At 42.4% G+C, this 27,697-nt stretch overlaps 1 protein-coding gene and 1 long non-coding RNA gene across 4 annotated transcripts in view; one reads left to right on the forward strand and one right to left on the reverse strand.

Annotated features, from left to right (window-relative positions):
- The window catches only part of SNTB1 (syntrophin beta 1), a 242,729-nt gene that overhangs the window by 196,658 nt on the left and 18,374 nt on the right, over nt 1-27,697 (reverse strand). The window lies entirely within an intron of this gene.
- On the forward strand, nt 25,457-26,592 carry LOC131494495 (uncharacterized). The gene is made up of 2 exons (XR_009253435.1): nt 25,457-25,713; nt 26,438-26,592. It is a non-coding gene; the product is annotated as an uncharacterized LOC131494495 (long non-coding RNA).

Below are 27,697 nucleotides of genomic sequence, written 5' to 3' on the forward strand. Positions count from 1 at the left end.
GAACTTGTTATTCATATCTGTATCTCTCGTGCTGGGATAGAACAAACATTAATTTATTCAATGGATGGACAGATGTAGTAGCTTGACCTAGATGGAAATTACATTCTGTCCAATTCCCTAGCTTGGGGTAATGGGGCTTTTATTTTCCTCAAGACAGCTGGCTTAAGACCTGACATAGAATACAAGAGAAAATCAATTGCTACATTCCCCATGGCACTGAGATTAAAATCTGAGGCCTGTGGGAGAAAGAAATTTAAGTCCCAAGATCCAATTTTTGCCTGCCTACATAGTCAAGTCATATCTCCAGATTGTCTTTTCCAGGATAGAGGGCATCTCATCTTTTTCTCCATGGGCACAGGATGGAACATAGAGTCTCTACCCACATGTCCCTTTCCTATGAGATGTCAGGAACTGAGATAACAATAATGACAACAATAGCCACAACCACAGTTTATTGGTGCTTACTCACATGCCAGGGACTAGGTGATAGGTGTTAGTCCATAATCCTTTAACAACATTGCACAATGGTAATTTTCAGTTTCTCAAGGTCACATTTTTACTCAGTGAGAGAGATAGAATCAAAACAGATCTTTCCAGTTCCCAAACCTGTTTCTACCGAAAGGACTGTATTTCTACATGATACCAGGTGATAGGTCCTTGGCTGCCACGGCCAGCTGAGCAATGATTAAGAGGACTTCTGGGGACTGAAACAATGGCGGGGACCCCGCAATGGCAGGGTGATTAAGGAGGCTGAAGAAAAAGAGTAAGCAGGGGGGAGTCCAAGAGGGTCTTCTTGGAGCTGAACGAAAGAGTGAATGGTAGTAACTCAGAGACAGGAGACCTGGACCAGGGGATTGTCGTAACAGACCAAGTGGCCAGACGTGGCAGCTGTATTCAAGTATCTGGAAGGTCACAAAGAAGAAAGAACTAATTCATTTTGTGTTTCAAGAGAAGGCAAAATTAGGAAGTACAGCATTCAGTTTTAATTTATTAAAGCATTCCCAAGCCCCATGATGCTTCTAATGTCCATACCTAGTTTCCTTGGCCTAACACTCTTCCCTTCTGTGAAAAACTTTCCTGTATTCCAACCATAACGTAGGGGTGTCCTTCCTTCCTGGCCACTGTGACCACAAAGGTATAGATACCAGATGGAAGATCACTCCTCCTGCCCCCCTCACCCCCCCCACCCCCCCCCACCCCCCGCACAGGGTACAAAGGAAACATTACAAACAAATACCAAACCCTTTATAATTATGAAGCAGGATGTGTGTGTGAGCTTGGGAAGTTACTTAGTTGCTGAGTTTTCCACTACATAGAGAAAGCCAATCAGAAAGAATGAAGGAGAAGAGCAGAGAAAATCACAGATGGAAAGAGGAGAGGAGGATTGTAATGGAGGCAGGGAGAGGGAAGGAGGCATCAAAATTGGCTGATTTCTAGTATTCAAACCTACATGATAGTCACCCCTGAAACCTACCCTTCCCAAGTTTTGTCAAGAGAGCTAAAAAAAAATGTTGATTTTTTTTTTTAACTAGTTTGAGTTGGATTCTGCCACTTGCAACCAGAAGAACATTAGCATAGTCATTAGTGACCCCAATGCACTGGGGTTGAGTGAGGAGTTCCCCACCTCTGGACCTATTTGAGGAAGGCTTGCATGGTGATAATAATAAGACACAGTTCTCATTAAGGTGATCTTTGCATATTGATTTGGTAGATTAAAACCTTAAAACTAGATTCTAGGAGAGCAGCAAGATGGTCAAGAACATGCTCTTTATTTGTGCCTCTGTCACTTCTGCATGGGTCATTTGCTTCATTATCTCCAACCCCATGAACATCCAATGTAATCTGGCGATGGCCCACTTACAAGACCTCCTGGGGAGATTCCACAATCACCATGATAAAAAAAAGTGTAAGAGGAAAGCAACAGAACTTACCTTTGTTTCCATGCCAAACCATAGCACAGCGTGCTATCAGGGTTCCAGTTTGAGGGCATAGCCAGAGAGACTCAAAGAGACTATTCAATCATGAGCATTAATGCTACGGTCTCCAAAGGGGGCTCAAGAGGCTGGTGTGGTCACCTCACTTTCCTCAGGGAAGTTGTCTTTAATGAATAAGGAAATCCAGATTGTGTATCTACTTGTTGCCTACATCCATCTTCTTCTAGAAGCTTGACACAGACCCTGCTCAGCATCAACTCACGTAAGGCAAGGAAGTGTTCCTGGTATCTTATGGCTGTCGTACGTAACAAAAAGGACTGAAGGAGTTTACCACAGGTCACGGCCGAGAGCTCTAAAGTTCCTGTTCTCTGTGGAGATCATAATAGATTTGCCCTGTATTACATGATAGACACAAGCACAACAGTTTGTGGCTTAGCTTCTTTTCTACATGAAACCCAAAACAGGCTTCGGAGGACAGAGTGGCAAATACTACCAACAGAGTTAACACCTACCTAAAAATATTCAAGCATTTTTACCTATGTATAAATGTTTAGGAAATTCTCCCTGGTCATTGGTCATTATTTCTTAAGGTAAGACTGGTGGTCTGCTTTGAATCCTTTCCCCCCCACCCCACCCCCCCACAAATGAGCCCACTCCCTCCCAAAGTGGTATACTGCTTGGTAACTTAAGAATTGAAAATCGGATTGAACTTAGTTGTACACATTCGGAAGTGGCACTACAATACTGAGGGGTCCACAGCCGTCACTGTTAACAATCATTGCTCTGTCAGAAACTGCAGCAGTGACCTTGGCACTCTAAGAAGATTCAGCCCTTTGCCTGTCCTCAGATACTTCCTGTTCTACTGAATAGGCTGGGCTCCAATGGCTTTCTCTGGTCCAAGAGCAACTTCAATGTGTTTCATCTTGAACCAGTCCAATAAGAGCTTATTTGGTTGGCCCTCCGAAATACCCTATAAGCTCCCTTGGGGGCAGGTTTATGTCTCTACTTGTCTCCAAATGTAAATGCTTTTCTCCAGCACTTCATAGGTGCTTGGTAACTGTTGATTTTCAACTCAAGCACAATGCCAAAGAATTTGAACTTACCCAGGACCTGTGTCCAGAGGGTGCTAACCCAAGGCTCCCCAAACTTTTCCTGTACAGCATCAGACGGTGTTTTAGGCTTTGCTGGCCATATAGTCTCTGTCACAACTACTCAATTCTGCCATAGACAATATATAAATGAATGAGAGGTGCCTATGTCCCAGTAGAATATTATTTCTGGATGCTGAAACGTGAATGTGATGTAATTTTTACATGTCACGGAATATTATTTTTTTCAACCATTTAATAATATAGAAATAATTCTTAGCACAGGCTATACAAAAAAAAAAAAAAAAAAAAAAAAAAGGATGGTGAACTGAAGTTTCTGATTTGACATAGAAAGAGCTCAGAAGTTTGATAATCCCCATCCTCACAACAAGAAAAAAGTTGAAAAAGTGAAAATCAGCAACTCTTCTTAGGTCTCTTAGAGAATTGAGATCACAAAGCAAATCCACACCCTCAAGACAGAATAGATGGGCAGATATGGAGAATCATATCTTACCTGATGGGTGGGAGTACTTAATAGGCACCTGGTAACTATCTTTTTTTTCTTTAAGTTTTTCTTCTTGTTTATTTATTTTGAGAGAGACAGAGAGCGATGGGGGAGGAGAGAGAGGGATAGACTCCCAAGTAGGGTCCATGCTGTCAGCACAGAGTCTCATGCAGGGCTCAAACTGAAGAACCTTGAAACCATAACCTGAGCCAAAATCAGGAGTCAGCTGTTTGAGCCACCCGGGTGCCCCTGGATAACTATCCTTTAATTATTAATTACTGGGCACTGAGGTTGGCCCAGCTTGAGAAATTAAAAACTCCTGGAGCCTGGCCTTGACGGGACCCCACAATTGCCTGCGTTTTATCTTTAGGAACCCCATAAATTTCTCTCTGTAAAGATTGGTGGAAATTATCATCATGCTTCCAGCAGAGGGGAAGGAAAAGTAACCATTTTGAAATATACCCAAAATGTTCTGTTCTCCTTAACAACACATGGCCTCAATGGAAACTATTTTACCAGAGCCTAAACCACTAACTGGGGTTTCATCAGAGCCTAACTGATGTGGGAGAAGGGAAATACCCAATTTAAGCCCCTTCTGGGTTTCCTGTCTCACCCAAGGGGTAAAAAAAAAAAAAAACTTGTGAGAAGCACTTGTGAAAAATTTTATATAATCAAATTTATTAATCTCTTTTTCACTCTTTGCATGGGAAAAAAACCATAAACAAAGCCAAAAGGCAAATGAGAAACATATCTGCAACTAATAGGAGGCAAATTTCCCAAAACTATAAAGAACACCCACAAAAGTTAATCAACACAACAGGAAAAATGGGCCAAAATATAAACAGGAAAAGAAATTAAAAGGTTCTTAAACCTACAATGATAAGAAACTTACTGAGGACTGAGACGTAATCAGGAGATAACAGAGCATTCCCCCTTGCCCATGTCTCACCACCACACCAATAAGGCTCCTGTACAATAACAGGGGATGATAACTGGTAAGAAATGGAAGGCTCAGATCCTATTTATGAAGGAGTCTCTAGGGAAACCCAAGACGAGGGGGAAGGCAAAAACAAGGACATGAGAGAAAATTTAGCTTCTGACACCTGTAGCCACAGCAAACAGTAAACACAGCCTAACTCCCAGGCAGATACACGAAAAAAGAGGTGGTAGACCAGAATTGGCCCAGAGACCATAGTTACTGCACCCCTATGCTAACCTCTAAGGAATTCCAAGCATTCCATGCCACTCTCTGTAGTAGCAGATAGGAAGCTCAGGCCCATATGTGAAAATTGGTCTAGACCATGCTCACGAGGGGAGAATGAATGGTGGCCTACAGACTTACCCAGACACGGTTCTTTTAGTTTGTCATTTTTTACAGCACATAACATTTTAAGAGGAAAAGAGAAACCTTTGAACACATTCCATTCCCTGGACACATCAAATGTTTTTAACTGAAGAGATCTCTTTGAGACCTTCTCCATATGTATAGTGGCAATCCTAAGGTAGATGCAGCCAGAGCTGGCTTTTTCAAATCATCACTTCACAGACATTTTCCACACCGCTGTACAATCTTTTTACTTACAATTTTGAATAGCTATACGACATTCCATAGAGCAGGGCAGGGGAAGGGTTTCTTTTTATGATAGGAGGACTCAGACTGTGACACAGGGTTCACATAAAGGCTGGGGTCCAGCTATCCATGTTGCAGTGTTCTGACTGTGATCCCTAGAATTCGTACATTGAGATCCAAATGCCCAAGGTGATGGAGTTCAGAGAGGGGGCTTTGCGGAGGTGCTTAGGTCATGAGGGTGCCTTAAAAAGAGACCCCAGAAGGAACACTCGTCCCTGTTTCCACTATGTGAGGATACAGTGACAAGTCTACAACCCTGCATTCCGGAAGAGGACCCTCATCCCACCCATCTGCTCCCTGCTCTTGGACTTCCATCCTCTAGAGCTGTGAGAAAAATAGATTTCTGTTATTTGTAAGGTACCTAGTCTGTGGTATTTTGTTATAGTAACTGGGACAGACGACACATGACCTTCAACTCACGGATTGCCGGTCCTCGATGAAAATAAAACCACTGGAAAGGAACCCAAACAATTCTTTACAAAAATATCTCAGACACCTTTTCGAGAACAACCTGTTTTTCTCAACTTCACAGAAGTTTTCCAGTTTCAGTGGGACAATACCCACGTTTAGAAGCCACCCCTACTATGCACCCCAGAGAACCGCATCTCATTACTCATTATGCCCTGGCTGTACCTTAAGGGCTGATGTATTGGGAATGTTAAGAGCCCCATAAAAGAGCACCAAAGGCACCAGCTGGCAGGGAGCATGAGACATGCCAGCGTTTTTATAAACGTCCACCCAGTCGCTACGGCTCTTTTCACTGACAAAGAATCTGCTGTTCCAACCAACTGCAGGTCCAGCAAATTGCACTTTAACTAGGATGGAGGTTCTGCAAAACAGGCAGAATGTTTACCAGGATGAGACCAGCCAGGAAACCCATCTCCTTTATCCCCTAATCAGGATGAAAAGAGGGACGGGGTTCATGAAAGGCTGTGCATTAGGGTCTGATCCCTGTGCTGTCATCTCTTGTTACCTGCCTGAAAGAAGGGGATTGTTGGGGTTTGGAGGGCGGGTGAAAGCGTCCCCCGATTTTCCAGTCGAGCTGCTATTCATCCATAGGCTTGCTGCCAACGTGTTACTCCGCCGTATGTCCCATCCGTTCTCCAGTTTAGATTGTATCCCACAGTGTTTTTGGCCTTATTGAATCTAACAGTGGATTTTATTAACATGTTGTCCCTATACCTCTGTAAAACCTAAGGCTGTGGTTTTCAGGAACAGGTTCCTCGTTAAATCTTCTCGGTCTATGCCCCAGAATCCAATATATCGTTTAGTACACAATGGGTACCTAATAAATGCTTGCTGAAAGAAAGAAATTCCGGGCAACAGAAATCTGCCCTAACAAGATAAAAATAAATAAAACATAGCTAATATTTATTGAGCATTTAACCTTTCCTGAGTGCCTGGCAACAATACCTTGTGGTAGGTAGTACTGACATCCCTATTTTTTAGAAAAGGAAACTGAGGCTCAGAGGTACACAGTTGGGCCTGAAACCCAGTCTCTGACCACCACACCAAACCATTTCAGAAACTTCTACTTCCAGCATGTACATAATTCCCAAGAAATTTCTTTTGATATTTAAACCTTATAAGTCCTACAGATCTCCTTTTCCCAAGAACTGCTTCTGCTTGGTAACGATGCCCATTGTAAAAGGCAAAGCTCTTCTTGAAAATCAGACAGAGGACTATAGTAATAAGAAATGCAGCCTTCCTGGAATACTCAGAAATAATGGCTGGCTTACTATGCCACAAAGAGAACTTTAATAGAAGAAGCCGATTCTATTGTTGAACTCTGTGATTGTTAAAATGTTCTTTCTTCCAGGAGGAGCTGAACTTGGCCACCTTGCAACTCACAGTTACGCTGGTCTTTGTCCTAATAGAACTGACATACTCCTCCTTTCTCACAACCACCTGGCTGATATCTGGAGCTAGTTGTCTGGTCTTCCCACATTTATTTTAGACACCGAATAGTATTAATAAACAGCACAACTTGTTTTTTAGTAGATAAAATTTATAGGACATTTTACCTTCAACAAAATAAATTGCAGATGGATCAAGATATAAACTCAAATAAAGGAACCATAAGTATTAGAAGAAAAATGACCTTTTAAAATTATCTTGGGGCACCTGGGTGGCTCAGTCGGTTAAACGTCTGACTCTTGGTTTCGGCTCAAGTCATGATCCCAGGGTTCAAGAGATGGAGCCCCACATAGGGCTCCATGCTCACAGCACGGAGCCTGCCTGGGATCCTCTCTCTCCCTGCCCCTCCCACTAGCACACACGTGTTCTCTCGCTCTCTCTTTAAAAAAAGAAAAAACTATCTCAAGATGAGGTAGCCCTTTCTACATATGACACAAAACCTGAATACCATTTAAAAAAAGATTAGTGGGGCGCCTGGGTGGCGCAGTCGGTTAAGCGTCCGACTTCAGCCAGGTCACGATCTCGCGGTCCGTGAGTTCGAGCCCCGCGTCAGGCTCTGGGCTGATGGCTCGGAGCCTGGAGCCTGGAGCCTGTTTCCGATTCTGCGTCTCCCTCTCTCTCTGCCCCTCCCCCGTTCATGCTCTGTCTCTCTCTGTCCCAAAAATAAATAAAAAACGTTGAAAAAAAAAATTAAAAAAAAAAAAAATAAAAAAAGATTAGTAAATAAGACTATATAAAATTTTTAAAAAGTTTTAAGTTTATTTTTAGAGAGACAGAGATAGTGTGAGTGGGGGAAGGGCAGAGAGAGAGAGAGACAGAGAGACAGAGAGAGACAGAGAGACAGAGAGAGACAGAGAATCCCAAGCAGGCTCCATGCTGCCAGCGCAGAGCCCGATTCGGGGCTTGGACTCAGGAAACTACAAGATCATGACCTGAGCCAAAACCAAGAGTCGGATGCTTAACTGACTGAGCCACCCAGATGCCCCTAAAATTTTTTTAATTACTGAATAGAAAAAAAAATACCATTAAACAAAGACGAAAAACAAATAGGAAACATAATTTGCAACTAATGAGAGGCTAATTTCCGTAAACTACAAAGAACACCTACAAGAGTAAATCAACCTAATTAAAAAAAAAGTCTACAACATGAAACTCAACCTCACTCAAAGTAAGGGAATGCAAATCAAATCTACAAGGCTGTTTTTTTTTTACTGATTAGATGAGCAAAGATCAAAAAGTTTGATAGCACAATGTAATGGGCTAATATAAAAATGGGAAGATTTCCTCCCTCCCTCCCTCCCTCCCTCCCTCCCTCCCTTCCTTCCTTCCTTCCTTCCTTCCTTCCTTCCTTCCTTCCTTCCTTCCTTCCTTCCTTCCTTCCTTCCTTCCTTCCTTCTTTCCTTCCTTCCTTCCTATTTCAAAAGTTAAAGGGCCTGGTGGGGAGGAAAGGCTGGCTATGGTAGGCAGTGTTTTACCTATATTCCCTTCCTTAACCCTCACAACAGTGAGGTTATTTCTGTTTTTGTAGATGATGAAAATGAGGCTCAGGAAAGATAAATAATTGGCCCAAGCTAATAAATAGCCAAGCGGTGATTCAGACCCAGGTGTGACTGATTACCAAGCCCATCCTCTTACCTCCAATTTATCTTTGTATTCCTAACATGTTTCGCTCCATATATTTTATAGCGACGCTCTTTGGCACATGAAGTACAACACTTTTGATTAAATGCTATTTTTCTCATTGGTATCCACTTACCTTTTTTATTATTAAATCATTTCACACATATTTGAGCACCAAACATATACCAACTCTACACTGGCGACACCAAAATGAATAAAGTCCGCCTTCAAGGGAACTGAAGAAGATATTAACTAGCAAAACACTGTACAATGTGATAGTAGACCACACAGTTTTTATTCAATTGGCAATGAATGCAAATTGCCGCCTATTGCTTTTTAATTCACTCGGAAATATTTTAGGTTTTACGAGAAAAATGTAAACCTATGTATTTATCATAAGGCATGCACTTGGGGGGTTACTGTTGTTCTTTTGCCTCCTTACTTTTACTTTTCCACTATTTTCTTCCTGTGTAAGCTATGTTTTTTATCCTATATCCACTGAGAAGACAAGCATCCTATTTTCAGTGATAAGATGGTTATCACAGAGATTTTTTTTTCACAAACACACAAAAAAATCTTACGTATCTAATCAAAACAAATTCACAAAAAAGTGTCAGACAGTGTTTTATAGATTACCTGAAATGTAGTGCTGTATTAGCACTTTCTCCCCTACTCTCCTCCAAAATCTAGCCTTTAATTAATTTATTTGGGTTCCCAAACCTAGTCATTACCTTGCATGTGCACTCGTGTGTGTGTGTGCATGTGTGTTTAATTCTCTTTCAAAAACCTTTTTTGTCCTTTCTATCTAGTTTGTTTCCATAGTTACGGCAATTATTAGCATCAATTCTTAGGCTGGCCATTAGTATTTTTATTCGCCTGACCTTAAAGTTCAAGCAAAAGCTGAATGAGGATTCTCTGGGGATCCCTGTAGTGGGTGGGAAGCTAGAACAGACTGCTTCTAAAATCCCTTCCCACTCCAATGTACTTTGTAACTGTATATGGTGTGTATAAAGTGTTTATACACACACCAGGCTTAGGTATCTCAATAATACAAAAAGCTTCCTGTTTAGATGGATTCCTTGACTTGCTCATATACTCACCAGGCCTTGAAAATGCCAACCACCCCAAACAAAAAAGGCACTAGAAAGATCTAATGGTACGGTTGTTTTTGTAGATGATGAAAATGTAGAACAGGCTCTACAGCTAGACTATGTTGGTTCAGACCTGGGCTCTGACTCTTATTACTGCGTGACCTTGGACATATCACTTAGTGTCTCTGTGCGTCATCCTGGGTGAAGCGGGGAGAACAGTTCCTCGGAAGGTTGTTCTGAGCCTTCAGCGTGATAAAACACACAAAGCCCTTACAGGACGCCTCATCAAAAGTCTCGTCTGTTCCTAGGCTTTTCGCAAGCTCTGTTGTTTCTTGAACACAGTGGCCTGATTATTAACACATTAGGAAGTGCAGTTTATCTTTCTGTACTTTTCAACACTAACCTCCCTCATTTCTGGTAAATTGTAAAAGACTATGAAGAATGAAAGGAGAAATGCTACTTCTTGTTCCTCCCTGCCAAGAGTCCTGCTGGAATCCCTCTCGAGAAGGTGGTGACAATCCAGCCAAACAGCAGAACCTTCCTGGAGCCTGGACTATTTCACTGCACCTGCATTCGATCGGCTTGCTGATCTTCCCCAGAGCCAGACAATCATGCTGACGATCTGAGTGCTCTGCTGGAAAGAAAAGCAGTTGGTCCTGCGTGTGCGACTTGCCACAGAAACAGCGGCAAAGCCAGGAAGTGGGGTCGCTGACCTGGGACTGCACGTGTACGTGTTCGCACCACGGTCTCCCGTGGGACACGGAGTCCTCATGCCGTTCCAGGCTGGTGGAACAGCACCCATCCCCAGCCCCTTGGCCACATGCCAGCACCCTGGGGCCACGTGGCAGCCCGCAGCCTTCTTTGGCGATACCCTTGGGAGGTGGGGCTGCCTTCTTCCCCTGCTTTCACCTGGGCGGGCTCTGGTGCTGCTTTGACTCGGACAGCACACGGCCGTGACGACGCGTGGTGCCGGTTTCTGGATCCAGACCCGAGAGGCTGACAGTTTCCACCTCCTGTCTCTTGGGGTGCTTGCTCTGGGGGATCCCAGCAGCCACGTAAGGAGTCTGTGTGCACCTGAGCCCGCCTCGCTGTGAGGAAGCTCTGGATGGTGTGCCGTACAACAACAAACAACTAGCACCTATAGATCGCCTACCAGAATGCTCGCTATATTCCTACTAGGTGACGTTGCTATGATTATGTGATTTACCCAACGCACACAGCTCATCTGCTGTCAGGCAGGGCCCAGAACACAGGCAGGGCTGCGTTCCTTGCCCCCTGCTCTCTCTCCTACAACTGGCTGTTCTTGCTCATCAGTGAGCAGTTAGTGATAATCAGCCACTGTATTTTTTTGTGGGAAACATTTCTACAAGCCCTGGGTGTCTTTCCTGTCATGAAATGGAGCTCTTCCTCCCAGTTTATGTCTCTATTCTATGTCCTCTATTCAGAGGATCTGAAGGGGCTCCGCGCTGACAGGCTGACAACAGTGAGCCCGATGCAAGGCTCGAACTCACGAACCGTGAGATCATGACCTGAGCCGAAGTAGGATGCTCAACCGACTGAGCCACCAAGATGCCTCTCTAACTATTTCGATGTCTGACTCTACAAAAATCACTCTTGGGGATGCTTTCTCTTGTTATTCCCATATTGCCAGGTGTCTTTTCTCCCCAGCAAATATTGATCCTCATGGAAGGATTAATACAAAGAGACAAGAAAAACAAGCACCATTCAAGCACAAAGCCAAAAGCGAGGTCAATGTGCATCTTTTCCGTAACTTTCCTCGCCTCATTCCCTACATCCATCTCTGCCTTTATGATAGGAGCCGTGCCTAATAACAAGGCATTCTCCGCCTGATTTCAAGTGCTTGCTGAAAAAAATTGGACCTTAAAACAATTTCACCTTCAATATTAAACAGGAGTATATAAATCTTGTGTGCAAGATGTTCCTCTTAAAATACAGACTCTTAACTATGGAATCATCTAATCTAAGCAGACCATGCTTATTTTCTTAAGCAGTGTATTTCTGATACCAACTTTTACCTATGTTTTAATTTGGCTAGGGAATGGGAAAGACAGCATAAGTCCAGAGGAGTCATGGTCCTGGAATTCTAGCAGGAAGAATCACAGGGGATTGTCTATTTCCAGACTGTCCACTCAGTGGCAGGCGGAGAGAAGTTATTCTGAAGGGAGGTTGGGCAGATCTGACAGCAGCAATGACACTGGATTTGTGGTTGGGACAGAATGGAGCCAGCAGCCCCATGTCCCCAAGAAAGGAAACTGCTGTATCCCAGAGGGAGGTGAACAAGGTTTTGGGAAAAGAGAAAGGTCCAGAGACCCAGTGAAAAATTAGAATCTCAGAACCTAGAGAATGAGATTATGGAATTGAAATTTATGGAAACCCTGGGTGGTATTCTCTTTTAGTCTCTATTATTTCTGTTACCTGAAGAGTAGAGAAACAATTGTTCTTCAGGAAAAAGCACCTGAAAAAATGTGTTTTGATACAAATATAAAGAAAAGGATTGGGGGCGCCTCTGTGGCTCAGTCCAGTTGAGCATCCAACTTCGGCTCAGGTCATGATCTCACAGCTCGTGAGTTCAAGCCCCACGTCAGGCTCTGTGCTGACAGCTCGGAGCCTGGAACCTGCTTCGGATTCTGTGCCTCCCTCTCTGTCTGCCCCAACCCATTCACATTCTGTGTCTGTCGCTCTCAAAAATAAATAAACATTAAAAAAAATTTTAGGGGCACCTGGGTGGCTCAGTCAGTTAAGCTTCGGCTCAGGTCATGATCTCACAGTCCGTGGGTTCAAGCCCCGCGTCGGGCTCTGTGCTGACGGCTCAGAGCCTGGGGCTGCTTCGGATTCTGTGTCTCCCTCTCTCTCTCTGCCCCTCCCCTGCTCGCACACTGTCTCTTCTATCTCTCAAAAATAAATAAATCTTTAAAAAAATTTTTAAAAAAGGATTTAGGGGAAAATGTAGAAGTAATTTCTATTCCATTAGATCATAAATGTTTAAATTTCTTTGCTATGAACTGAATACAATTAAGATTATATAAATTATCTCATTATTTTCTACTGGTCAATCAGTTTGGGCTAGAGAAGGCTTTTATTGGTTTCTGTCTTCTTCCCAGTCAAGACCCATGTTCGGTTCAAGGGTCTTACTTGCAAACAACGGAAAAACATGCTTAAAACAAAATGAAACCATGCTTTCTTTTCTCTGACACTTAACCTCAAACATAGAGCTTTAATCAAGTTCTCTAAGCATCTTTATTGTAACAGAATTTTGCCCTCCTAGCAGAGACCTTCTAAGATACGCTGCTCTCAGGAATTCTGTTGGGTAACACTGTGACAATACATGTTTTATCTCTGTCCTGTACCTGTTCTGTCAAGAACCCTCTGGCCTGTCTCAGATATGAGGTTAGGGACACACATTTTCTTTAAATATATATTATAACAAAGGAGGCAGAAAAATGTCTCCCTCTATCCAATACCATTGGAGTCAATCAAACTGAAGTGAGGAGGGTGGGGAACAACAGAATTAGTGTGTACCTGCCACAGAGAAGACAGAGGGGAGAAAAGAACTTAAATTGATGGACTCTGGGGTCCAGAGCAGGAATGGAAGTTCTCTAGTGTACTCAGGGAACAACATTCATTCAAGGCTGGAGGGGTCCCTGGAGGGAATGGGATGAGAGGAAAAGAAGGGGATGGGAAAAAAAGATGCTGCCATAGAGGCAACCTGAGAAGTAATACTTTTCGTTAAAAGTACCCACAAGTGTGCCACGGTTGGTGACACCACATCACTCACACCCCAAGGAAGGAGACAGTCCTTGCCACTTACAAGTCCACAGTCCTACAGAAGACACACAAGCAAAATAATAATACTTTCTTTAAAAACCAATGAAGCAGCGGTGCCTGGGTGACTCAGTCAAACATTCAACTCTTAATTTCGGCTCAGGTCATGATCTCATGGTTTGTGGGATTGAGCCCTGCATCAGGCTCTGAGCTGACAGTGCAAGACCTGCTTGGGATTCTCCCTCTTTGCCCCTCCCCCACTTGTTCTTTCTCTTTCTCTCTCTCAAAATAAATAAACTTAGAAAAAAACTAATAAAGCAAAAGGAACTGAGGTCTAAAGGAGAGAGCTGAATGGACCTGGGCTAACACAGGGGAAAGCTTCTTAGAGGACCCCATTTTGAATGAGTCTCAAAGCACGACTGGCATGGATATGAGAATGCACCTGTGGCCCGGAAGAAGCCCAGAATGTGTTGTTAACCACATTACAGAACTAAAACTTCAGATGAAATGCTCCTGGCTCTACCCATTTGAAGAAACAGCTTCTGAATGCTTATTCCATGTTTCCTGGGAGTAGCTGAGGATAACAAAAGTAAAAGTAAGATACAGTCACACAGTCTGGTCCCTTCAGGAATCCTCCAGTTGATGGGAAAAGAACCACGTAAAGAAATAATTATGATCCGGTATGGCAAGTGCAGGAAAAAAAATATTACGTCCAACATCCCCTATGTGATTACTACGTGCCAAACATGGTAACTTTACATTTATCTCATGTAATATTCCCGATAACCCTACAAAGTTGGAACTAGGACCATGCAGCTGAAGGCACTGAAAGGAGAGTCATTTGCCTAAGCAATCCCTTCAAGGCCACGGATATAAGTAAGTGGTGGGGATGGGCTTTAAAGCCACATGTCCTGGATTCAAGGCCATATGTTTTAAAAAAAAATTTTTTTTTTAACGTTTATTTATTTTTGAGACAGAGACAGAGCATGAACAGGGGAGGGGCGGAGAGAGAGGGAGACACAGAATCTGAAACAGGCTCCAGGCTCTGAGCTGTCAGCACAGAGCCCGACGCGGGGCTCGAACTCACGGACCATGAGATCATGACCTGAGCCAAAGTCGGACGCCTAACCGACCGAGCCACCCAGGCGCCCCAAGGCCATATGTTTTTAACTACTATGCTATATCTTTGTACAGTTTGCTGTGGGGAGGAAACAATATTCTGCTTACTCCTATCAATGGCTCTATGACACTGGCACTGTGTCCATGGTCATGGATGAGACAACTGAGATTCAGGGTGGCACAGGTTCTCAACATCTGTTTGGTCTAACTCCAAAGCTCATGTTCTTTCTAGTAAACCACACTCAGGGTAAAACGATAAAGTCACCAACTGATTGGGAGGTCTTGGAAAACTTGATAAAAGTGAAGAGAGTTGAGTTGAATCTGGAAGAACAGGATGTGACCGGCCATAAAAGAATATTCCAGGTGATGTGACTGACAGGAGCAAAGACCCAGAGGCACTTATGAGCACGCCCCATGAGAACATAGGCGGACGTTCAGTGTGGCCGCAGAGCGAGTTAGGACACGACGGCTTAGCCAGCTGAGCCGGGCTGTGCGGGACCACTTGGTGATCCCGTGTGTGAGGGTACGGATGGGATTCTGAGTTTGGGGAATCCTCAGAACTTTTGAAGAAGGAGAAAGGCACAATCAGATTTGCATTTTAGACACATGTCCCTGGCAGCCGTGTGGTATGTGGAGAGGATGCAGTAATTGGATTTGCAGACATTCAGGTAGTTAAATTGACAGAACACGGTGAGTGAGAGAAAGAGAGTAGCATGAATCCAAAGCTTCTAGCTTGGGAGCCCGGTGGCAGATTACAAAAAACTAAGGAGGAAGAGCAGATTTCTAGGGGAAAGTGGTACGTTCAGTCCCGGCATGTTGAGTTTGAAAACCCTTCGACACATTGAGGGGTGCTACCCGTGAGGCAGCTCAAAGACAATTATGAAACTTCAGGGAAGACTTGATGAAAGTCATGGAGTTGAACTTTTGTCATATTGCATTTGTCTAAAACCCAAAGAAAAGGAGACAGCAAGAAGAGACAAGGCAGGTAAATAGTCACTCTCGCCTGGTTTGTCTCCTGTATGTTTTGCAGGGAGGATGGGGTTGTTTGTGCGGGGTTTTTCTCCTCCGCCTCTTCTTCATACAGTTGGGATTTACTGAGAAAAACCGGTTGCAGGCTTTTGGTCCAAATGATATTCATTCTGCAACAAGCTAACCGCATCCTGGTGATCCCAGCTCCAGAGAGAACAGGCAGCCTCGAATTCACTGTTGTGGTGAAGTCCTACTCTGGCCTGAGGCAGGAGAGTCAAGATCAAAGCACACAACATAAATATCATTCAGATTAAAACCAAACTTTCTGCTTTTGATGTCGCCTAACCTCTATTGTTGGTAGGAACAATAGGGTAATGTAGAAAAGGACACACTGGCAAGAAGTAAGAACCAGAATGTACTCAATTAAAGGGGACAGAGACAGAGAGGAGACTGAGAGAGAGAAGGAAGGAAGGACGGAAGGAAAGAGAATAAAGTAAGTGAAGCCAGCCTATGTCCCAAGGAGTGACGTAGAGGCGTACCCAGCTACACAGACACAGTATCTTTTGTTGAGGTCCCCATCTACGGAGGAAAGAGCAGAGCACGTCGGATCAGGAAACCCTCATTCTAGTCTCACTTCGCCATAAACTGCCCGTGGGGTATTAGGCCACCCTGCACCTCTTCAGGCTATTAACCAGAGGCTGTCTCCAGTCCCCTCCCCGTCTCACATTTATATTTCATGGCTGCTCTCTGGAGATGGTCTTTTAACCTGGCATACTACCTTCTTTCTTTCTTGGGGGTGGGGGAAAGGCTACCTGATCTCCTATAGGGGTAATGAGACACAGGGAGGATGTCTGAGCCATTTCGAAGAACTCTCAGAGGCGGTAAGGGGTCCAGGCCTTTGCACTTTTTAAACTCCCCATATGCTATGAAATTAAGAAATGCCAAAACAGGATTAACGAAACTCTCGTATATTCTCAAATGCTTCTATTTCACAAGTTACTCTTATTTACCACGCAAACAAAACTTCATCTGGGAACAATGTCAAGAGTCTCAATTTGAGACCTTTTATGAATCTGCGGCCTGCGGCTAAATGGCCCACCTGCTCTTCTCTCATAAATCTGGTCATTTCGGTACCACCAGGAGCTGAGCACATCGCTGTCACATGGTGGATAATGAAGAAGTACTTGCTAGATGAAAAATGCACACATGGATGAGTAAACAGTGTGCATGTCCTTGCGCTCTGCATACTTCATTAGGGCAATAATGGGATGACAATATGGTTTCTGAGAAGCATTTTGATTATAGTCAAGCCCTAGAACTGGGTAGATCCCCAGAAATCACCTTTCATCTATAGATCTAAGGGATGGAAATAAGACTCTTACCTACAAGTAAGAACAATATCCCAGTTTTAGCTCTAAGTTTCCAATACCAATCTTCAGCTCGGATATATTTCTAACATTCAGATGGACAATGAAGAAGGACAGAACTCTCCAGAAGCCAGAGACTAGGTCCCTTGAAAGAGCACTTGTCAAGGTTTTATGCATAAACGTTTTTGAAGGGATTAGGAGAAAACAGTTGGTTAAGCAAACCCTTACCCCATCGATAAATAGGACACTCAAAGATTGACCAGAGTGTTGGATTTGGATAAATCCCAAAATCATGTAGCAAGGTCTTGATGTCACAAGTATCTATTCCCCGCCCAAATGAACAATTGCTATTGTTCTCAAAGTTTTATTTTTCAGCCAAGGTCTCCTGCTAGATTTACCCAGTGAGGATTTCTGATTGGTGGCTAAAGAGTAGAGAGCCATCCTGGAGTTAGAAGAAGAAAAAGAGAGAGAGAGAGAGAGAGAGAGAGAGAGAGAGAGAGAGAGAGAATCAGCTGCCAAATGTTGGTTTCAGACACCTCAAAATGGTAGGGTCAGGTCTCAGGATTTCCCATGTGTGTTCCCAAACAGCCTGTGCAAATCTGTGCTTCCAATTCATAGCCCTTGGAAGGACGAAAACACAACTTGACATCTACCTTCCTCACAGAGTTCATGGAGAGGATTAATGAGTTAATAAGCATTAAGTACTTTGCAAGCCACAGGTGACCGACAGACATTACTAGGACCACATTCTTCCTACCAAAATGGTTCAGGCTGTGAACAGAAGGTAAAATCCCAGGAGAAATGTCTCCTAATACAGGAAACTGGATGCCTACTCTCAGGTAATAGGCTGCCTGTAAAAACGCCCTAGGTTGTCCAGTCACTGGTGGCAGGGACAGATTTACACAATATGAAGGCAACGGTACTCCCCAAAGCACTATTGAAAGTAACCGAAGTAATAAGCAATTCCAATTAACAGTGGCATTTGCAGCAGCAGCAGAAACACTTTGGTTAGACGGATGTTTCCCTGAACTCCGTCCTTTCTCAAGTCTAAAACTTATTTGGCTGTTTTGCAAACTACAGCTCTGTTAACAACGCATGGTCATTTGCTTCGGCCACAACCAGACTTCACGTGCACATGCACACAATCTAGTCAGACGGCAAGGGCTGTATTGGATACAACTCAGGTGGTTTCCAAGACTCCCGTAAGCAGGGAAAACACAAGAGTCAGTAAGTTCATTTTGGGCTTAACTATGTCTCCTTCCTGGAACATTGCCTCCTAACTAACTCTATGAACTCTCAAAGCACAAATCCTGTGAAGGGGTTAAGCAGCTAAAACTTCTTCAAAGATCTTCTGCACTCTGCAAAATGATGTGCCGTTTATGTTGCTACCTAGCATCCCTAAAACTCTGGAATGGTCAGAGACACCTGAAAAGGGAAAATGCCAAGTGCTTTTAAGAAGACAAGAACCTCCAAGTCAGGAGTCCTGATGCTTCATTTTGTCAGCATTCTAGCGTTTCTGCAAACTTTTTAATTCTCAGCACAAAAGAACCAATCTAGTAGGGCTATGAAGAGGCGATTTCAGGATGAGAGAACAGAGGTGGGGAAAACACTGTGGAACGTCAGGAGGAAAATATAATGAGACTCCAAAAAGAAACTGGTGGTAGTGGGAATTCAAACGTGGACTGATTTCCTATGTGTGTCAGGCTTTGTGTTAGGGGCTGAGTCTTTGTTGCCATAAAAGGGTCCCAGTCTCTGTGAACACTCAGCACACACATAGCCATGACATATATGAACTGCTATGACTGTGGCATGAATAAAATGCCCCCAAATCACAAACTGGGAGGAAATTGAGACGAGATCGCCATGAAAAACTTCACAAAATGACATACTGGATAGAATTTCACTCCTTTTAGAAGGAGGGAACTAATTTTCCTGGCAGCAGGAGACAGGTATGTTTGGCAGGCTCAATATCTGTTGAGTCATTCTTTCATTTATTCACTCAATCTTCCCTTTATTCATTATTCATGTATTCTTCAGGCCTCTACTATGCGCCGGGCTCCACAAGGGGCCCTGGATACATTATATTGAATGAAGCCCAGTGGGGACAGATGAAAAAGTGGTAGATGTCAGGCTATAAAGTTTCACTTATATCGTGATGTCACTAGGGACGCAGCCAAGGATTTCTGAACAGGAAAATGACATGATCACAACTTCTAATAAGTGAAAGAGTTGTGGCCAAAAATAAAATTTGAAAATGGAGGATTAGAGAGGCTGATGAGTGACAAGGCAACTATGAAGACATTGCTACAGTCGAGAAACAGGATGCAAAGTCCCGATGAGGACAAGAGCAGTGGGCACAGACAGAAGCGTAAGATTTGCTACCTGCATGGGGACAATGAACAGAACTCTGACAGACAGGCAGGAACAGAGCACCTGAGCCTCAGTTTCTTGGTTTGGGTCAGTGGGGAAAAGTGGGAGTCTGGGAGTCTGCCCAGTTAAGGGGCATTGGAGGAGGTACGTTTGAGCAGGAAAGTGAAAGAGGACCGTGTGCGGGCATACCATATTTGAGAAACTTCATTCACGTAAGCGTATCCAGTGGGCCTTCCTGAAGTTCAGGATAGAGGCATCAGCTCGAGAAAGGGATTTCAGAGTTGTGTGCAGATAAGTGACAGGTGAAACCATGGAAGTAGAAAAGAAGCAGATACAGACAGATCCTTCCCAAAGCCTAGTTGAGGCACATGGCAGACAATGACCTGGTGAAAAAAGGTAAGTGGCAGACCAGGAGAATGAGGAAACACTGCTATTATGAAGTCAACAAGGCAAGAGGGAGGAAGAGGGCTGGTAAATAGCAAAAAGCATTGAAACACAACCCCTTCTACGTTTCTTTCACCCCATCACCAAATTGATTTGTCCCATTTGCAGACATTGATCTGTGGCCATAGTAAGTGTAATAGTTAAGTCCGAGACTCCATTAACATCAGTGCTGGGAAGACATCCAATCTGATCAAGGGCCAGAGAGGAGGCAGCAGACGTGTGTCAGATTATTTGAAACGGGCTCAAAGGAACCCCAAGCGGTGAACATGAAAACCCTTGTGTGGTGTATCTTACTGTCATCATGGATAACAAAGAGGTTTGTAAATTATAAGTCAAAGTCATTTACTTAACAGCATTTCCAGAAAGATCTGAACGGCAGAGATGCTGTGTTTCCAAGAAACAGTAATGGTTTTGTCAGCTCCCTGTCTTACTCTTTGGATAACCAACCGCAATTTTCTGGAAGGGGTGAACTGAAAAACCAAATCAAGCTGGTGCCACAAATGACCATCTACTGGTACTCTCAACAGCAGTTCGGTTAGTACTTAAGACTGAAGAAAAAGCATCTTATCTGTTAAACATCTCTTAGTTTTTTCAAGGTACTGGATTATAAGCTATTAGGATAGACGTTTTTCTTTTTATAAACGTGACATAGGATATTCTAAGTTCAGTTTGTGTTCTATTTTATTTCATTTAAAATAAATATATGCAGACAGAAAAATATAAAAAGAGCAAAGACATAACAACACAGGCCCAATTTGAGCTTGAGTAATTAAATCAAACTCTTGCTGTCTTTGTGTTATGCCCCGTGGAAATCATCACATCCCCAGTTTCCCTCTGACTGTGAAGCTAACGTTCTTTTCTCAAATTAGATCCACAGAGAGTGAGAGCCCTAAAGAGGCCTGTTGACCTACAGGCTATCAGGAATGTCTGCTGAATCAGTGATTCTTCACTTTAAAACTAGTAAGTGGTGGGGAGTGAAGAGATAATGTCTAGAGTTGATCATCAAGGAAATGTAGCATAAGCATATTATTACAGTCAGGATGGTAACCACTGAAAGAGCTAAATATGGAAACTGTTGAAAGTGGTTTCCCCTGGGAAGTGGGCCGGGAGCCGGGGAGAGTGGGGGTGGCTGGGGAGACTGTGTTTTTCGTTATAAGACATTCTGTACTTTGCACTTTTTTTTTCTTTAACGAATAGCATCTTTATTTGGATAACAGGAAAGTGAGAAAAAGCATTTAAATGTTATTATTACATGTATGCTTACTTCATCTTGTGTAATATAGAGTTTTGGATTTACATGCACAAAGCAAAAAGAGATTATCTTCTATTATACAGATAAAAAGACTCAGATCCAGACAAGTTAAGCGTGTTACCTAAGGCCAGAAAATGTACGGCCAAAGCAAGAATGCAGCCGCTCTCCTAGGTCTTTTTGATCCACGGACTCCCAACCTGCCTCTTTTTATGAATTTCACAAAATAGGGAATGGCTTTATTCTTATTCAGGAATTTTCAGACTATGCTATGGGCCCTCCTGGACAATTATTCTATCACAGCTCAGCCTTGTTAAACATTATAAATGTTACAAAGAAGAAAGAAAGCGCCAGAGGCTGGGATATGGAATTGGTTTCCAAAAAGTCAGCTTCTAGGGAAGGAGGACCCATGGCAGTAGGGGGAGGGGGGGGAGGGGGGGTTGGGGGCACCCGGTAAGATCACCTCTACCTGGCCAAGTGTACAATCTGCTGGAGCTCCTGTAACAAAATATCACAAACTGGGTGGCTTTAGCAACAGAAATGTATCCCCCAGTTCTGGAGACCAGAAGTCCAAAATCATGGATTCTACAGGGTTGGTTTCCATTGAGGGCTGTGTTCTTGGACTCTCTCGATGACTGGTAGATAACCAACTTTGCTCTGAGTCCCTTAGTGTGGTCTGTGCATGGCTGCATGTCCAAATTTCCCTTTCTAGAAGAATTTTATAAGTGATATTGGATTATGGGCTCACCCTAGTTCACTATGACCTCATCTTAACTGATTACATCTGCAACAGCTCAGTTTGCAAATAAGGGCATCTTCTAAGGTACCATGGGGTTAGGACTTAAACATACGAATGGGTGGGCATAACTTAACCCATAACACTAGGAGATGATCAAGTCACTGAAGCCTTTCCCCAAACATTTATAGAGATGATCAAATCACTGAAGCCTTTCCCCAAACATTTATAAAGTTTACTAAATTTTTTTTTTCAGGGAATATATCCCATTAAAACTTAAAATCAATTGGAAAACAAGATTTACTGGTAAGAAATTCATTTTACATGACCTATTTTTGAATCCTCCACTAAATAAAATGGAGAATGTTCACCATAATATTATCTCCTCTAAATGAATATATACTCTAGGATGTTTTAGGATCAAAGTGATAATAAATTATAAATAATTATGTATACATTTACACACATACACACAATGTTATTATCATAAACATAACAAATGTTATACAACAAAGTCATCATCCAGTAAGGTAAAAGAGTTCACCTAATAACTACATTAAAAGGTTTAACCCTCAGATGGATATGTCACATTTTAAGGGGCCTTGTCAATTATAACCATCCAGCTGAATAAAGCTGGGGAAGCTTAAACTGGGGAAACACACATAAAATTTTAAAATCCAATTTATTTTTTCATTCAACCATGATATTTACCGTTTGCTTTTCACTGAGAAAGAAAAATAAGGATAACAAGTTCCTTTTGATTTCTAGTCAAATCTACTGAGGGTCTTCACAGCAAGGACACATCACAGGAAACTTAAAAGGGAAAAATTTTCCTCGTATTTGATCTGTCTTATCAATTGTTCTCCTAAAATAAGCAATTGTATATATAACTGATCTGGGCTAACTTTGAAAACAAGTGCTGGCAGCAAACTTGAGACTAGCAAATATTTCTCATGAGAGCAAATGCTATAAAACTGATCATTTTCCAAATGCACCTATTTCTCAAGCTTAGTTGGTTTTCACTAACTCCATTCATTTGCTCACTTTTCACAGAATCATTCAAAAATTATTGGCAAATTCTAACCTAAAAGTGGGTTCCTTTCCTCAAATGTATAAAGGCATTACTGTTTAGAACTGGAATGCATTGTTTAAAATAAAAGCAATATTACACATTTGATTGTGTATTCAGTAAATGCCCATACAATCATAATGAGATAATAAGAAAAAATATGTCAATACTTGGAATTAAAGAATAAAACGAGATCATTTATGCTTTGTCATGAAAAAAATTCTTTCTCCTCATCTTTAATCTTTTTTTCGAACACTTCCTCCTCCTCCTTCTACTTACCCTGACGGAAGCCTGGCTTTGCCCTGAAAATACCACTTCCTTTGTTAACTCCTTCCTGTTCTGGCCACTCCTTCGACCTGTGTCCACCTTCACAGGGAAGGAAGAAAAGTTAGCAAACTCCTTGTTTCCTACAGCCCCTTCCAGGTATTTGAACCTCTACAATCTCTCAATGAACTCTGCTCCTTAAGCTATTTAGAGGTGTGGTAAGTCATACTCATGACACCCTTCCCAGAGAATGTGCTTAGAATCCCCACTGAGTGAGTACCTGGCCATGTGGTCTGATTTCCTGGACACAGCTATCTGGACAAAGGAGGGACACCTGACCCAGGTCACACCAATCAGATTCCCTCTCTGTCAGGAATTTGCAATTGGAATGCTCTTGGCACAAAATACTGTGAAAAATGATGTTAAAGAACAGCATGGAAGACGAAATATATACATTCATCTTCATTCATTCATCCTCCAAATCCTTACTAATCGCCTGCTGCCAGCCAAGCACTGAGGCGGGTCCTATATTGTACAGTGTTTCCAGGAGGCAAGAAGTAGGATAATTTAGCCACAGCATAGTGTTTACCTGGAAATGTAGAAAGTAGGTTGAGGCTAAACTTGTAGCAGGTTCAGATGGCAGACCAAAGATTTGTGTTTTATGCTGCAGTTAAAATGAAAAGGAAGCTGGCATGACAAAATGTTTCTGACCTGGCTCATGAAAGAAGACCTCTACTTTTTATCACTTGCCTTTTAAGACTCCTACCTTGAATTTAACCAAAACTGACTGAAATAGAATTCCAACCCACCTTTTTTATTACTAGGGTTAAATTTCTCCTACCATGGTTCTCCCTGATTCAGTGCAATGCAAACTCAAATGGAAGAAAAGAGAAGAACGTGGCCTCTCTACAAAGCTCCTTCCCCAATGTCTTGTAAGCACCTTGACAAAGGGGAGGTGCTTTGTTAATATGCTTCTATCTCTGGAATCTGCTTTAACACGCGGAACATAGGAGATGCTCAGTCAGTATGTGCAGACCAAGGGACGCCTGGGTGGCTCAGTCGGTTAAGCAATGGACTTTGGCTCAGGTCAGGATCTCACAGTTCATGAGGTCGAGCCCCATGTCAGGCTCTGCGCTGACAGCTCAGAGCCTGGAGCCTGCTTCAAATTCTGTGTCTCCCTCTCTCTCTCTGCCCCTCCCCCACTTGCACTCTGTCTCTCAAAAATAAATAAACATTAAAAAAAATTTTTGTTTTACATATGTGCGGACCAAAACTGAGTAAGAAACATGAATCCTGAGCTTAGAGATGTCACTGGGGTGGAATGAGTTAAAAAAAAAAATCACTCAAGATTTCTAAAGAATACCTTGCTGGGTGTGGAGAATAAGTCTGGGAAATGTGCTTTCTTTGGCATAAAGAGGGGGTTGGAGGAAAAAGGTAGAAGGAGAGGCAAATACTTTCAAAGAACAACATTATGTCCTAAGGATAGAGTGATTTAACGGTATGCAACACACCTGTGCTTGCCCAACGGCATAGTGATTAATACTGTTATCGCCTTCAGAAGGAAGTTTTCTGAAACATTAAATATGATAACCTCCTGGTGTATTTTTCCATAGCAATTGCAGCAACCACTTCTAATCATGCTGCTAAAAAGATAAGGCAGGTTGGGATCTGAGACAGAGGACATAGGCTGCCCATGAACCAATGCTGTCCCCAAGTGTAACCTATCAGCACACAATCTATCAAGTGTTCCACTTGAGGGACCAACTCTGGTTCAAAAACTTCTTTTTCTCTCCCCACCCCAATCCTAGGCTTCTGACAATTGGAGTTATAAAGATTTGGGTAGTCAGGGTCCAAGTTATTGTGCAAATCAGCTATTTAACTTCAAACCCTACATTGTTTTAACTAGTCAAATACCGATTTTTCTAAGGTGATTAAAAACAATCCTATTTACAAGATTCTAGAACACATTAACAATCAAAGATTTAATCTGAATTTTAATGCTGTTGCCAAAGAACAACAATGAAAAAAAAAACAGAGTTTTTTTTCATCTCCATGTATTTGTTATTTGCACCACATGAAAGAACTTTTGTAAGTGTGACTAGCTCACACTGTATTTCGCAATGATAAATATGTGCTTCAACTTACTTTTAATATAGGTCAAGCATAATAAAAAAAAAAAAAATTAAGGTGTGGAAAGAAAAAACCCCTGCAACTGGGTGTAGTTGTTACGATAATAGGTTAAGATCCAGGAAATGCAACTGTCTTTTCACATGCCTCTTTTTCCCTTCGTGAATCAAACCAGAAGAGTGAGTAAACAGCTGGTGAATTCAGTATGAAGAAGGTCAACTTCACCACCAGTGAGCAAGCTGTAAAGACTTCAAGAAGTCCTTTACACCATACAATGTCCTGAAGCCTGATGTGATTCAATAATTTCCAATGGAATGGTGGAAATTTCTGAAAAGAGGATCTCGCCCCATCTAAACTTCTCTTACCATGGCTCTCAGGCCCCAAGTTATTCACAATAGAAGAAATTTCTCAGACCTTCCCATAGAAAATTGGTAGGTAAACACTTTCTTTCAAATTAACTGGAGGTAATCTGTAAAGCCTTAAGTTAAAGAAAGCTATTGGTTGGTTCATCCATTCAACTAGTATTTTTTTTTTTAAGGTTATTTATTTATTTTGAGAGAGAGAGAGAGAGAGAGAGCACAAGCAGGGGACAGGGAGAGAGAAGGAGAGACAGAATCCCAAGCAGGCTCTGAGCCATCAGCACAGAACCCAATGCAGGGCTTGAATTCATGAACTGTAAGGTCATGACCTGAGCCGGGTTCAAGAGTCGGACACTTAACCGACTGCACCACACAGGCACTCCTTTTCAACTAGTATTTATTGAGTGTCCAGTGAGTTCCATGTAATCCTCTAAGCATTGGGAATATAGCTGTGAATGAAGGAGACAGACAAGAAACCAATAAACCACATACAGTACAGTCTATGTTGTATATATCTATGTATAGTATACTATAGTATATGTTATATATATGGGAGTATATAAAAATATGTACTTTGAGGCACTAGAAAGAAAAAGTAAAAATATAAAAGGGCTCTTGTCAATAACAACCTTGTTAATTAGTTTTATAGGTGTAGCATCAAGATGCAAATTCTTTAATTTTCAGATGATAACTGCTTCGGGTCCTGTTGGTAATATTAGTTTTTATTAGTAATTCAGTCCATGCTGATTCTAGATTTACTGTCATCTTATTCCTGTCCCTTGCCCCCATTTCTTAGCTGCTGTTCCAAACTCTGGTCCTTCTAAAATTGGGGATGAGGAACAAAGTCTTCAAAGAAGAAATCACACCTTCATTCAGTGGCCTCAGCTACACCTTCGGAGCAGCTTCTTGGTTGACTTTTATCTTTACAAAACCATTTTCAATGATCCACCCTCTGATTAGTCTGTCTCTACTGACTCATGGTTTTGTCACTGGCTGGCTACAAGGCTACAGTTTTGAAAAACATGTAAATACGGTTACCAGCTCAAGCACATAAAAATGTAGGATGCCCAGTTAAATTTGACAAATATTTTTTTTAGCCTAAGTACATCCCCGGATATATTTAGGACATATTTATACTTAGAAAAATTATTTATATCAAATAACTGTCTTTTATCCAGTAACCCAACATGTGAAGATTTTGGAAACTAGATTAATGATTTCAGGAGCATAGACATCAAGTTTTGACTCACACAAAAATCAGAGAAACTGCTCCCAAGGAACAGTCCCATGGCGAGGCGAACATGCATGAGAACAAAATTTAGCAGTGCTGTATGCACCACAATAACCTGTAACAACCTAGCCCTTTCAGGGCTGACTCATACACCTAGAGAAATGCATCTGAACACTCAGTCACTCAGTAAAGACAGATGGTCTCATTAGACATTTGACAAAGAGAAAAAAAAAATGTGCTAAATTTCAATTACTATTTGCTCACTCCCCAAACTCCTTGCCAAATTTTTATGAAATGCATCCAAAGCCTTCCATGGGAGGTGTAATATTTTGCTCGGGCTGCTATAACAAAGTGCCACAAACTGGGTGGCTTAAACCATAGAAGCCTTCTCTCCCAGTTCTGAAGGCCAGGAGTCGGAAGGCAAAGTGTCGGCAGGATCGGTTCCTGCTGTGAAGGCGAGTCTGCTCCAGGCCTCCTCCAACTTGAGATGGTTTCCTGGCAATCTTTAGAGTGTCTTGGCTTATAGATGCATCATCCCAATCTCCGCCTTCATGTTCATATGGTGTTCTCTGTGTGTGATGTCTGTGTCCAAATTTCCCCTCTTTATAAGGATAGAAGTCATATTGGACTGGCGGCTCACCCTACTCCAGTGTCACCTCATCTGAACCAATCACATCCGCAATGACCCTATTTCCAGATGCCACATTCTAAGGTACTAGGGGGTAAGCACTTCAACATATGAATTTGGAGGGGACATGTTCAACATGTAATGGGGGTGAATCTGTACAGGTGTTAGAAAGACTGGAGAGCGAATCCAAAACCCAA

The sequence above is a fragment of the Neofelis nebulosa genome, chromosome 14, assembly GCF_028018385.1.
Source record: "Neofelis nebulosa isolate mNeoNeb1 chromosome 14, mNeoNeb1.pri, whole genome shotgun sequence".
Classification (NCBI taxonomy): domain Eukaryota; kingdom Metazoa; phylum Chordata; class Mammalia; order Carnivora; family Felidae; genus Neofelis; species Neofelis nebulosa.